This window comes from Lingula anatina, chromosome 7, assembly GCF_051362555.1.
Source record: "Lingula anatina isolate TDL-2025a chromosome 7, LinAna3.0, whole genome shotgun sequence".
NCBI lineage: Eukaryota > Metazoa > Brachiopoda > Lingulata > Lingulida > Lingulidae > Lingula > Lingula anatina.
This window is the reverse complement of record NC_141773.1, coordinates 23,563,115-23,576,029: the sequence shown is the minus strand read 5'-3', so window position 1 is coordinate 23,576,029 and position 12,915 is coordinate 23,563,115. Positions and strand designations below refer to the sequence as shown.

Below are 12,915 nucleotides of genomic sequence, written 5' to 3'. Positions count from 1 at the left end.
ATGATTATAAATTGCCCTCTTTTATGTTAAAGTAGCCCATGAAAAGTAATTAAATTAGACCTCAGTTGACAGTCCTCAAATATGTTCTAAATGTTGCTATATGAACTCTAATATGGCTCTGTCTATTCTTGTTTTCATGTGTATTAATTATTGCTCATTTTTTCCCTTTTCATATTTAAGGTCCATCACTTACTACGTGTAGTATCCTGAGAGGTGAAGACCATCCTCCTTAAAATACGTTTTCCAATTACTCATCTTATGCAAGTGATAATGTATTCAAATGTTGTGAACTTCAAAATATGTGCATAACAACAGTGCAGTGATGTTAAATTATTTTTATTTCAAACAATTTTACTCCAATTTGTATTCTGTCATTCATTTTTTAGTTGAATTTGCCATGTTTCAGTGGAATTTTAGAATGTAATTAAGTTACATTTTTTCTATTCTTAGTTGTAGAAGTATTTTGGTCATGTTTCTCTGTGATCAAGTGGATTTTTTTTATAGCAAAAAATAAGGCAAATAAATTACTTTGAATTTATTTTCATGGGATTTATTTCTTTGTTTTACTTATAATTAAAATACTTCATGTATAGCAAATACATACACACTTCAATCTTTTCTTCACATGTTCCTTCCCTTTAACCAAATGGAACAACAGAAGGACATAAATTTGTGAGACAACAGCACACTTTCACATCTTTGTCAATTGAAGGTACACTCTCTCCACTTTTCATCTTCAAAACCTCCCATGGTATAATGCTGTCAAAATTTTTTAATTTTCTACAAAACAAACCAATAACCTGTTCTACATCAATGCATGCATTTGCAATTTTTCTTGTCTTTTCTACTTCCATTGGATGCAGCTGTGACTTCCCGGTGTGACTGAAATGCGCAATACAGCGCAATACAGCGCAACACAGTTCAATACACTTCAAAAATCAAATCCAGTTGCAATTACACAAAAGAAATGACCATTTCCAGCAAAGCAGGGTGGTATAAAAACAACCTATATTACTAGGTAAGTAATATCGTTGATATAACTTAACCCATCAGCAAGACTTTTATATTGTCCCGTTGGCAGCCATGTTGGCGAGTGGCTTTTCTTGGATATATTACTGGCCAAGAAGAGCTACTCGCCAACATGGCGACTGACCAAACAATGAAAACATTGTCAAGTTAGATCAGTAATATTAATTACTATGTACTATGTTTTGCTTTTATATCACCCTATTTTATTTGAGATTACACTTTCCTGTGTTTACTTGCAACTGGACTTGTGTTATGAAGTGTATTGCGCTGTGTTGCACTGTATTGCAGTGTATTGCGCATTTCAGTCACACCCGTGACTTCCTCATGTAAAACTGGGAATTGCCAATTTAGCATGGTAAAAATTGACAGATTCTTCAATGGAAAAACTATCTGCCATGACAATATCACCAGGTAAAAGATTGTCCAGAAGTCCACTCTTCTGTGACTTGTTTATCTGAAGTTCTACCACCCCACCCTTCAGAAATAAAAGTGATTCAACCTTAAGGGGCTATCTCTATCAGACACTTAATTGTATGGTGATGAGTGTAATTAGATTATGTGTACACCTTGTTCAGAGACTCACTAGGTTTTTCTATTTTGAGTTCGAAGCAATCTAGTAAAACAACTTTGTCATCAAATTCTTTTCTGAACACATGGCATCGGTTCTCTAACATACTCCCTTTCTGGCCAGTGCACCAAAATACTCAGCCTTTTATAAAAAAAAATACTGAGTGTGGAATGAAAACATCCCTGAATTGTGGCAAGTGACACATTTAACTGAACTGACATGTCTTGAAAAGTATAAATCATTCTTAATCTTATAAGGCATAACAAAAATTGGGCAATCCAGTATAAAATTAAACTTCGTTTGGATCTTTTTCATATACTTCAAACCTGTATAGATCACGACATGTAAAGGGCACTCTGCTGTCAGACTCTGCAAGTCTAACTTAATTGTCATTTTCAATTGTTATTAAAGTTTGTGTGTCTTAAGTGATATTTGTGGGTCCCTGTACTTCACAGGTAGTGTGCTAAATATCTTGTTCAATGCCCTCACCAGCGTAAAAGGAATATTCGCCATCACTGATACTCTTATTTTGAAGTTGAGGGTGTTCACATCCTGGCCTTGTTTTTTTTAAAGGTTCATACGTGTAAGTGAAGTTATTGCATCTGCACGTTGCCTTATTCCCCACGCTGACTGGCACACCTATATCTACTGGTGGCTGATACTGGAGTACATGCTGAATGGCATGTTGGAAGCCAGGGTGGGCTGGTACTGTCATGCAGATAGGTTTTGATACCTAGAAAATGACAAAAACAATTCATTGTTAATAAAAACCTATATGTTTATTAACAAATACAGACATTGGATTGCATGGGTATTATGAAGTAAACGTGGTTAAATGTGCATTAAGCAGGAGGCATGTACGTGACACAAATTGCCCAGCATAAACAGGACGTAATACATATTAAGATTGACAGAAAGACTACACCTGACAGGCAGAGCATGTCTAGTTGTCATCGTCACTAATCACACACACACTATGAGTTTGAAAAAAACACAAACAAATGAAATTTATACGTACCGCCGACAATGGTTCCATCCCATTTCTCCTCCGAGGTGATATCTTTCTTGTTTATTGCCACCTTCCATAACCTTCGCCTTTCCTCAAACAACTTTTGCGTCTCCTCGCCTTCAGCTTTGATGGGGCCTATTATGGAAACTAGTACCTTACTGTGAACTCGGTCTATTGGTACATCCAGCTATGCCACATACTTGCATGACTGTACTTTATGATAAAAAGCAACAAACTTCGTCACGTTTTCATGCTCTGTCCTGGGCACGCTCGGCTGGTTCTGGGGTAAAAAAATGGCGGACCCCGGAAGTACGCACGGACTGTGACGCAAGGAGAAAACAAAGGATAGGATGCTTGGATAAAAAGCTTCTATTCAACTCGCTTAGACCTAGGGCGTGATGCTACTATCATCCGCCAAATCAAAGCTGAAACAATAACTGCACCTTGAACCTGTCCATTTTTTAATCGTCAAATAATTTGTGATTTCATTGAACGTCTTTGATCGAAAGCTTTCAAGTGACTATAACCGAACCGTGTGGTGATTATTTATTAAAGCGTAGGTTTATTCATCATGATCTATTTTGCAAACAATACTTGCCTAGATTGTGCTTTGATTGATCATCGTCACTGTTTAGCTACTCGCCTATAATGCGTGCTGAACGACAGACAACTTATAAATATTATATGTGTTACTGTGCAAATTAACACATTTAGTTAAAATATAACGAAGTCGGTGATTTAATCCATCCAACGTATTTATATTTGTTCTTTTAAAACCAGTGTAAGGTTAACGCCAAATCAAAGCAAGCCTTGCAGACTGGTTTTGTTTCAACTGTCGTATATTAAGTAAAGCTAAGTAAAGCCAGTTTCTACTTCGCAGTGTTCATCCCAGCTATAAAACTGCATGAAGGATAACAAGACTCCGTAGCGAATTAACTTTCACAATGCCCTGTGCTTCAGGTTTCCAGGAGTCCCGTGTAACACAATAATATCGAAGAGTATGGCCTGAGAGTAATACAAATATGAGGCCGTGTATGAAAGATTTTACAAATTAGAAATTCAAGAATTTAAACATGCTAGGTACGTGCACATCACTTAATAAGTCATTTCACAAAAATCGCATCTAATTGTTTAGATTAACCTTTACTTTTATCGATCTCATCGCCTTGTTTCAACCACCTAAAAGAAATATAGTGAACATGAGGAAAAGTAACACGTTTACATGCAGGCGAAGGAGTTATACTTCAATATTAATCGCGAACAATATCAACAGCGACTCAAGACCGTTGCCTGTCTTTCACACTTTTACACAAACAAACGAAGGTTTAATAAAGGGAGTCGCGGCGCGATATCTATCTCTTTCATTCGAACAAGCAAAGGGCTGACCCGAAGTAAGCTTTCTAAACTAATGTCCTTTTATTGTATATTGTAATTACTCCACTTGCTCGCCTCCATTGTCTTGTAAAAGTGATAAAGAATGTGTTGTATTCACACATTCACTCATTTGTTAATTTTTGTGTTAACTTTGTATTATAGCTAGATGTGTGAAGCTCAGGCAGATTTGACCTGCTGGGGCTCCAGGCTATGTGTAGAACCTAGGATCCAAAATATTTTGGATCCTAGGTAGAACTGAAGACAAATCCATAGAACTGCAACATGAACGCCTATGAAACCTGTCATATAGAAAGTTAATGTTAGTTAAAGGCTTCCTAAAAATTGATCAATTTGATTAGTGTTATACCCACGGCTCCATTTACTTTCTTTTCTTATCATGCGTGCCCACCGTCCTCCCCCCTCAGCACTTTCCTAGTCATTCATACCATGTAAATATAGTGATTATAATCTGGAAACTTGTAGCTTTGTCATTCGTCTCGAAATAGGGTGGGGGAACAGGAAACCTGTTATGGCGTTTTTTTGCAGAACCCACCTTATGCCATGCTAATTATCAGCTTATTCAGTTACTTAAGATGTATATGTTAAAACCAAAAAACAAACGCTCAGGCACGGTCAGCTCACGACTCCTATCTTCCAATTCAGTAACAGTTAACATAAACTGATCCTGGCATAACCGAGCTATTTCGAACAAATAAATGACATTAATGAACATTGTGTATCAAACGTTTTGATACGATTTAAATAAATGGACGAGGAGGAATACGGTATTAGTTACTATTTACCTCTGGCGTTAACTTCGCCCTGCTATATAAATGAACAAATGTTGCAGACTGTAACAAAAAAAAAAAAAAAAAAAAAAAAAAAATTCTTATAGTGTTTTTATGACATATGATTTACACATTGGAAAGTGAAACACTCCTCGACTTTAACGAATCACCTGACGTAAACTGTCTACCCACGCTCCCCTGAAAAAAACTCAGGTTGAGGTTACAATTACGTCGCTCGCCTAAATCCATATGCTACTGGAATATATATTTAAGGACAAATTAAGCTTTGTAAAGTCCCTATTGTCACATACCGTAGATACTTAATTTTGTCTTGAATGAAAAAATAGCCTCAAATTATCGTTTTGTGCTCAAACCTTTCATAACTTGAACTGATATACAGTGTACTATAGCTACTACTATGACATTCATCAAATTGGGTCTGCTGGAGGAGGGGAGCATTTAAATGATAAACGAGGAAGTCTACCTGCAAAAGCAGCAGCAGCACTCGGCTCCTTTTTCTTTGACAGCAACATGAAAAAAAATGTTTAGGGAGAAAGTCACGCAAAGACCCGACGTTGTTTTGTCTTCAGCATTTCCTCTTCCTTGTTTACTGCAATTAATATCGTCAATTAATGAAATCGAGAAAGCAATTAAGTGACGGCACATTGAATATAGTCACTAGGTGCATTTCGCTGAGTGTTTACAAGATCTAGCGACGCATTTTATCGCCACGCGTTCTAGTCTGATTAATCAGTGGGTGTTTATTATGAATCGGAGAATCAGGAGATACAGTATTCAAGGAAATAGTTTCACGAAATGAACGAGAGTAAAATATAAGTCGGCACAAATATAAGTCATACAACAATGAGTCATGTTATGGGCCATGTCGGATTATAATGGCATACCTTGATGCAAAACAGTCTATCGTTTCTTCCACCGCGAGTCCCTTTATTTAATGTATTGTAGGGAAGAGCGGGGTGGGTTGGAACGCGGGTAAGTTGGAACATTGGCTTTATTTCTTAAACCACAAGACCGATCATGTGCTCCTTCAGAATAAAAATGTCACTTGGTATGGCCATTCATCCGGTAAACTTTTGGAAGTTTCGAAAATGCAGTAAAAGTTTTATGCGAAAAAAACTCATTTTCGCTACTCGAAGTAAGTTTTCATATTTTTGACTCTCATCGTGCTGTAAACCAAAGTATAAGGATTATATCACTGAAATTGTGCATAGCGCTTAGGACCACCTTTATCATTTATGTTCAAAAAGCTGTAGTTTTTTTTATTCACCTCCCACGTGTTTAAGAAGTACATTGTCATAAGTAGGCCATGACGTCATGGGGGTTGGTCGGGACATTTGACATGGGGCCAGTTGGAACACTGTCAGGAGTGTTCCAACCCACCCCGCACGGTGCTTTTCATTTTTTTTTATCTCTCTAAATGTTTTATTTTCAACTTTAAAGAGAGTAGTAATGTAGTAACCCAGTACAACTCCAACTGGAGACGAAATCCAAGATGCAGGAATGTAGAAAATACAAGGGGGGATGGTCACTGCTTGTTAAATGCAGTTGCTAGCTGTTTGGTCGAAAGGGGTCTGCATGCCAACTGTTACTCTTTGCGATAAATTTCTGTTAGAAGTGGAAGAAAATGTGGATTATTACTCTGTATTTCGCGGCAAAATGAAAATATTCTAGCTGAGAGCCTACGTTATGGATAAACTATACAACACTAATTCTGCCAATATTGTTTTAAATGCTTTGTGTAATGGATTGGGGGTTGCTGTTAATGTTTAGTGAACGAGAGTACAAAATCCGCCAGAAAAGACAAACATTCACCTCGTAACTTAGGCAAAGTTTCAGTTGAAATCTTAGTTGCCCTCACCGGAAGAGGTGCTACAGCACACTATAGCGCACTTAAGAAAACCCCAAAACAGCTCAAGTCCTGCAATAATTGGGCTCACCGTCGCAGCCCAAAGATTAAAAGAAGAAAACGATGCAGTGCAGTTCTAACTGACACACCTGAAAAAGAGCTACTCGAAAAAGAAAAGACCAAGCCCAACAAAATTAAAAAGGACAAGTGCAACAAAAATAAAAAAAACAGTTAAATATTTCTAGTCGATAGAGAAAATCAAGAAAAAGGAAATTAAAAATGATCAGCGATTCTGAGTCAACATTAGAAGAGTGGCCATGTCTAGTTTGTGGGGAGCCGTTCAGTAACAGCCGACCAAAAGAGAAATGGGTTAAATGCATTGTATGTCTAAAGTGGTCACATGAAGACTGTACTAATTAAGGGTGACCGAGTGTGCATATGTCAGAACTGCGATTTTGATTCTGAGGTCTAGCTGAAAGAGATACAGTTTTCATTTGTAGGTCTAACATACTGTTGTTGATAGGTTATGTGATATTCAATTTCTTTTCTCTTAAACAACACCACTTTTGTTATCATTATGAAATGAAGTGTAACTGGATATGGTTTATATATCGAAAAGACTATTTGAAAGCAAATTATAAACCTAAAAAATACTTATAAACTATGGAGATACGAATACAAGGTAATACTTTCTTGTTGGGAAATTAGTATAGATAAACCTACTCTTAAAATGAATTATACTTTGAATTTATATGCAAGCGTTCCAACTCGCCCTCTTGTTCCAACTCACCCCACTGACTGTTCCAACTTACCCCGCGGGTGGGGTGAGATGGAACGTTTTAAGAGGCAACTTTGAGTATTTATTACTCTAAAATAAAAATACCTACTTGATGCTTTATTTCATAGATGAGTGCGGCATATAATTATCCCCTATCAGTGTTTTTATTTTTGTCCCCAAAGCTTTGACTGCTGAGATATCGCAAAAAAGGTGAAAAGTGTTCCAACCAACCCCGCTCTCCCCTATTACTCATTACCCATTTCATTTGACACTCTCTCTTTTTCTCTCCCTCCCGTTTCTCTTGTTAGAAGGAGGGTAAATAATTAAGCACTCAAAATCTGCATCATCAATCTTCAGGAAAAAATAAGTCAACGAACCAGTGGCCTGATTCACAACATCCGACACAGCAGAATGAATCAAATGACAGGTAGCACAAATTTATATGCAGTTAGCTATAGTGTCACTACATACATAACCAGCTGCACGCGCGAAGCTGTTGAACAAAAGGATAGTTCGTTACGGGAGACCGTTTGTTTACATAAGTACTCTAAGGGGGCATGGCTACCCAGGCGACCAGAGGATTAGGCTAGTTACTACACGCCGTCAACAATCGTTTAGCGACCCTATCATTATACACCCCCTCTATTGTATTTTCCACCGCATTAATCGCAGTGTAATCTTCAAATGGTCCACGGGGTAAATATACACAGTCTTAATACTAGTACGGTAAATTAAGTAAAGCTAAGTAAAGCCTTTCTAGTTCATCCAAGCTATAAAACTGCATGAAGGAAAACAAGTCTCTGTAGCCAATAAACTTTCGCAATGCCCTGTGCTTTAGAGTCCCATGTTATACAATAAAATGAGTATGGCCTGAGAGAAATATAAATATGAGGCCGTGTATGACAGATGTTTCAAATAATAAAAATTAAGAATTTAAACATGTTAGGTACATGCACATCACTTAATAAGTCATTTCACAAAAATCGCATCTAATTTTTCAGATTCACCTCCACTTTTATCGATCTCAACGCCTTGTCTGATGTTTACATGTAGGCGAAGGAGGTATACTCCAATATTAATTGCGAACAATATCAACAGCGACTCAAGAATGTTGCCTGTCTTTCACACTTTTACCCAAACTCATAAAGGGTTAATAAAAGGATTCGCGTCGCTTGCCTATCTCCATAGGTAACTGGAATATAAGCGCATTTCACTAAGCGCATTTCGCTGAGTGTTAACAAAATCTAGCGAAACATTTTATCGCCACGTGTTCAAGTCTGATAAATCAGGGAATTTTTATTCTGAATCCGGGAATGTCCCTAGATGGGGAGATTTTCGAGGAGACCGGTAGTGTTGTAAGGTCTGAGGAATTTAGTCTGTAAAATGTGAAGGCTAGCATAGATTATCATACAATGAATGGTATCATACGTGCCTCAGATCTTCAGTGTGTGCAATAACGAGTGACGCAAAAACGGCAAAATGTAAGCAAGGAGGGGTGTGTTTGTTTAATGGGGGGGGGGGGGGGGGGCAGTTAGTGCTATTTGTTTGTGTAGTTGGCTAAAATAAAATAGTCCAGAATAGTGTACGTGCACGTTTACGTAGTTGAACATGGAAAAGTTTGGAACACCTTACCCTCTGAAATACAAGCAGCAGGTGACATAGATACTTTAAAAAAGCTTTTGAAAACTCATATTTTTAGAATAGCCTATCAGTAACTATCATATAGTTAATTTTAGTTTTTAATAAGGTGTACTGTAATTTTATGATTAATTTTAAATGTTGTCACTTTAGGTTCTTATCATTTTAGAATATGAATAATTGGTTCTTTAAATTAGTTCTTAGTCCTTTAAAATTGTAATGTGTTCTTATATAAGTATTGTGTTATTTAGCTCTTTTAAGTGAATGTTGTAAGGCGCATTGAGATTTTTAATGGAATGCGCCATAGAAAAATAAATTATTATTATTATTATTATTATTAAAGTTTTCAACTGATAATAAAAAACATCAGGCTTAAAACGAAATAGAATGTATAGAAATTTAAACTGTTACTCTGGTGGCATTGCGTCATGGCTATGAATCTGACATGGAGTTTAGTCCGAAATATTAGTGAATTTAGAATTAATAGCTAAAACGTTAATTGACATCTGCCCTAATTTGTCAGATAACAAAAAATGCCGGTGATCCAAGCGGAGGATAAGCTTCCTGAAGGTAGGGGCGACGAACGGCGACGATGTTTTTTTAAACAACTTACCTGCCTGACAGTGCACGTGTATTAGTTACGAAAAGGCCCTTTTCATCAGGCGTATGTTATTAATTACTTCATGTCACAAAGTTAATTTATGATAAGGCATTAGATGAAGGCATTGTACGCAACCAGACTTGCAGAATGCTGGAAAAACTACATTGCTGCGATGAACCAAGCTAACAGAGGGCTGCGATTTTATGAAGAGCGAAAGCGGAAGCTTCGTGAAGATTAACACTAAAGGTCACCGTTTATTCAACGACTTATTTTTCATACAAACTCACAAGAAATTATATTCAATTTTCCGTACTGATCACACATTATTTGTTTTTGTTCTATTGCCTTTTGGGTGATTAGCTCGTGGTAGAAACATTGAATTACATCGTGTAATGAACTCATCAAACCAAACTGTTTTATCTGTCACGTGCCCTCTTTTGCCAACTTTAAGACAGCTGCTACTCTTGTTGCTTATTAAGAAAATGAAACTTGTGGTCAATAACTCCCCATCATATACTTTTTTATTCTCTAACCATGACAAGCAAATAGTGAAAGATATACATTTAAGATATTAACTTAACGATACATTCTGTAATAGCTCACAATCAGTGTAGATGGACCTTGAATATAAAGTTATTTATTGCAAAATAAATTTATATGCGATTTTACCTCTGTCGTTTGTGTTATTTCAAACAAAACGATTTCCTGAAAGATCAACTTTAAAATGTATGACTATTCAGCAAAATAATGTAATTTAATACAACTATGAGTAATGTATTTAAAGTACGGCCGTATATGCAATGGGCCATGTGGGATTATAATTGCATACCTTGATGCAAAACAGTCTATCGTTTCTTCCACCGCGAGTCCCTTTAATTAATGTATTATATTACTCTTTACCCTTTTTATTTGACACTGTCTCTGTTTCTCTCCTTTTTTCCTTTCTCTTGTAAGAAGGAGGGTTAATAGTTAGTTAAATTGATTTATTTCTGTGACAATGCCGAATATATACAAATATAATACAATAATGTGAATATATAAGTAACGGCCCAGCCCTATGGGCTTACAGAGTCACCGGTTACCAAACATTAGTTGTATAGAGCTTCTTTCTGACCTGAAAGCAGTTAAAGAGAAACCTCGCTGTGCTTCTATGAAAATCTGTAAAAAGCACTTGAGGTCTCTCTTTAACCACTTCCAGGTCATGAAAGATAAGATCACCCACTTTTACTTTTTCAAACCATTTTTTTCTTAAATCTTTATAAATTGGACAATCAAATAAAAAATGATACTCATCTTCTACTTTTTGTGTGTTACAAAGAAAACATAGTCTGTCATCTAATTTTTTGTTAACAAAGCGGCCCGTTTCTACATGTAATGGAAGAACCCCTGATCAAAACGGGGCCATGATCGATCTTTCCGCAGCTTTTAAATTGTACTTAACATAATTTTCCACAAATAAATTTTCCTTAAGTTTTCTGTAGACCCTTAACTTTGGTTTTTTTAATACTGCTTCTTTCCAGGCTCTCTCCTGCAGTTTAAATAATATGTTCTTTATAACGCCAACATCACAATAAACTAAATCAATAAACAAATGCTCCATTTCACAAACAGCTAAAACTCGAGAGACATGAACACACCAATTAATGTTACCCTCTTTTGCCAAGTCATAATCTCTAATGAAAATTTGTTTTGTGATCCTATCGTCACTCATGCTCAAAAGTCTGTTCCACAATCTTATAAGGTGCAACCATCTTTTATACTTAGTATTCATCCAACCTATATCTCCTTCTATGGCCAGAAGCACTCAAAATATGCATCACCAATCTTCAGAAAAGAATGAGTGAATGAACCATTGGACTGGCCCAAAACGTCCGACACAGCAGAATAAATAAAATAACAGCTTTCACAGATTTAACTGCAGTTATCTGTATGGTGTCAGTATAAACATAATCCGCTGCACGCGCGAAGCTGTTGAACAAAAAGATAGTTCTCCATAGAAGACCTTTTGTTTACATAAGTACTCTAAGGGGGCGTGCCTACCCAGGCGACAAGAGGATTAGGCTAGTCACTTTATTCCGTCAAAATCGTTTAGCGACCCTATCATTATCACACTCCCTCTATTGTATTTTCTGACGTTATAATTGTATCTAATCTTCTTATGTTAGATGGCAAAAATGCACACATACATAATATTAGGACGGTAGATTGTTTTATGTAAATTTTAGTTGATTCCAACGCCTCTTTAATATTTTATAAGAAAACCTGATATGTTCATCACACCAAGGTGTGTTGACTTTGGCTATGAGTAAAAATCAGGATCATCGGGATTAGATAACATGGGTGATAAGAGAAAGTGACTTCCAGGATTTATATACAACATTGGTCAAAAAGGTTGTCCCACCCCCCATTCCATGTGCTTTTGTTTACAAATAATCACCTCACAAATTGTCGTAAAAAGTGCATTTTATTCCATATACCGTATCTGACATGATTAATGGTTAAGTAAATACAAATTTGTGGTGACGATATCCATATTTTATGTTACTTTTTCAAGTTTATGACATGTACCCCCTCAAATGCAATGTTTCACTGTGATTTCCACAAAGGTAAAGAAATGTCCATTAAATTTAAAAGATGCCACCAAATTTCACCAAATTTACACACAATTAGCATTAGTATGTGCTCAATAAATGCCACGTGTTTAATAGCGAGTGTGCCAACCACTGCAATTATCTCCTGTAGGCGGCGTAACAACCTTTAAGAAGGGTAACACTCCTGTTGAGGAGTTGGTCAAGGTTATTACGAGGTTACCTCTCCTCTGCATTGCACACCCCAATTCACGCCACAGGTGCTCAGTAGGGTTAATATCAGGGTTCAAAGATGGTTGCCCCATCCTCAGAACAATATGTTTCTGTAACAGACCACTTGCCAGACGAGAGCTGTGAGCAAGCGTGCTGTCATGATGGAAACTGAAGTAAGCTCTTGCAGATGGAGTGAGAAATCAGCTGAGAATGTACGTTTGGTAATCCCAGAAGCACCGGAACCTGGCCAACCGTCAATGGTAGGAATCTGGTTTTGCTGAAAGAATAAAGGTATTTCTTGTATCTCATAGGTGGTCAAATGAGGGTCCGTAGACAGGTTGCAGAATGCCTCTTGAAAGGGTGTGTGAAGAATAATACCGCCTGCGGTGTCAGATCGGTCCGTTTTTGGAGATCATTCCAAGCCCATAGTATTAGTACATTGTTCCCTCTGGAACAGAACGT

At 36.9% G+C, this 12,915-nt stretch overlaps 1 long non-coding RNA gene across 1 annotated transcript; it reads right to left on the bottom strand.

Annotated features, from left to right (window-relative positions):
• Positions 1-534: 534 nt before the first annotated feature.
• Positions 535-2,944, bottom strand: LOC106162749 (uncharacterized). The gene is made up of 3 exons (XR_001238371.3): positions 2,616-2,944; positions 1,341-2,330; positions 535-863 (listed from the first exon to the last, which is right to left on the bottom strand). It is a non-coding gene; the product is annotated as an uncharacterized LOC106162749 (long non-coding RNA).
• Between the last annotated feature and the right edge of the window lie 9,971 nt (positions 2,945-12,915).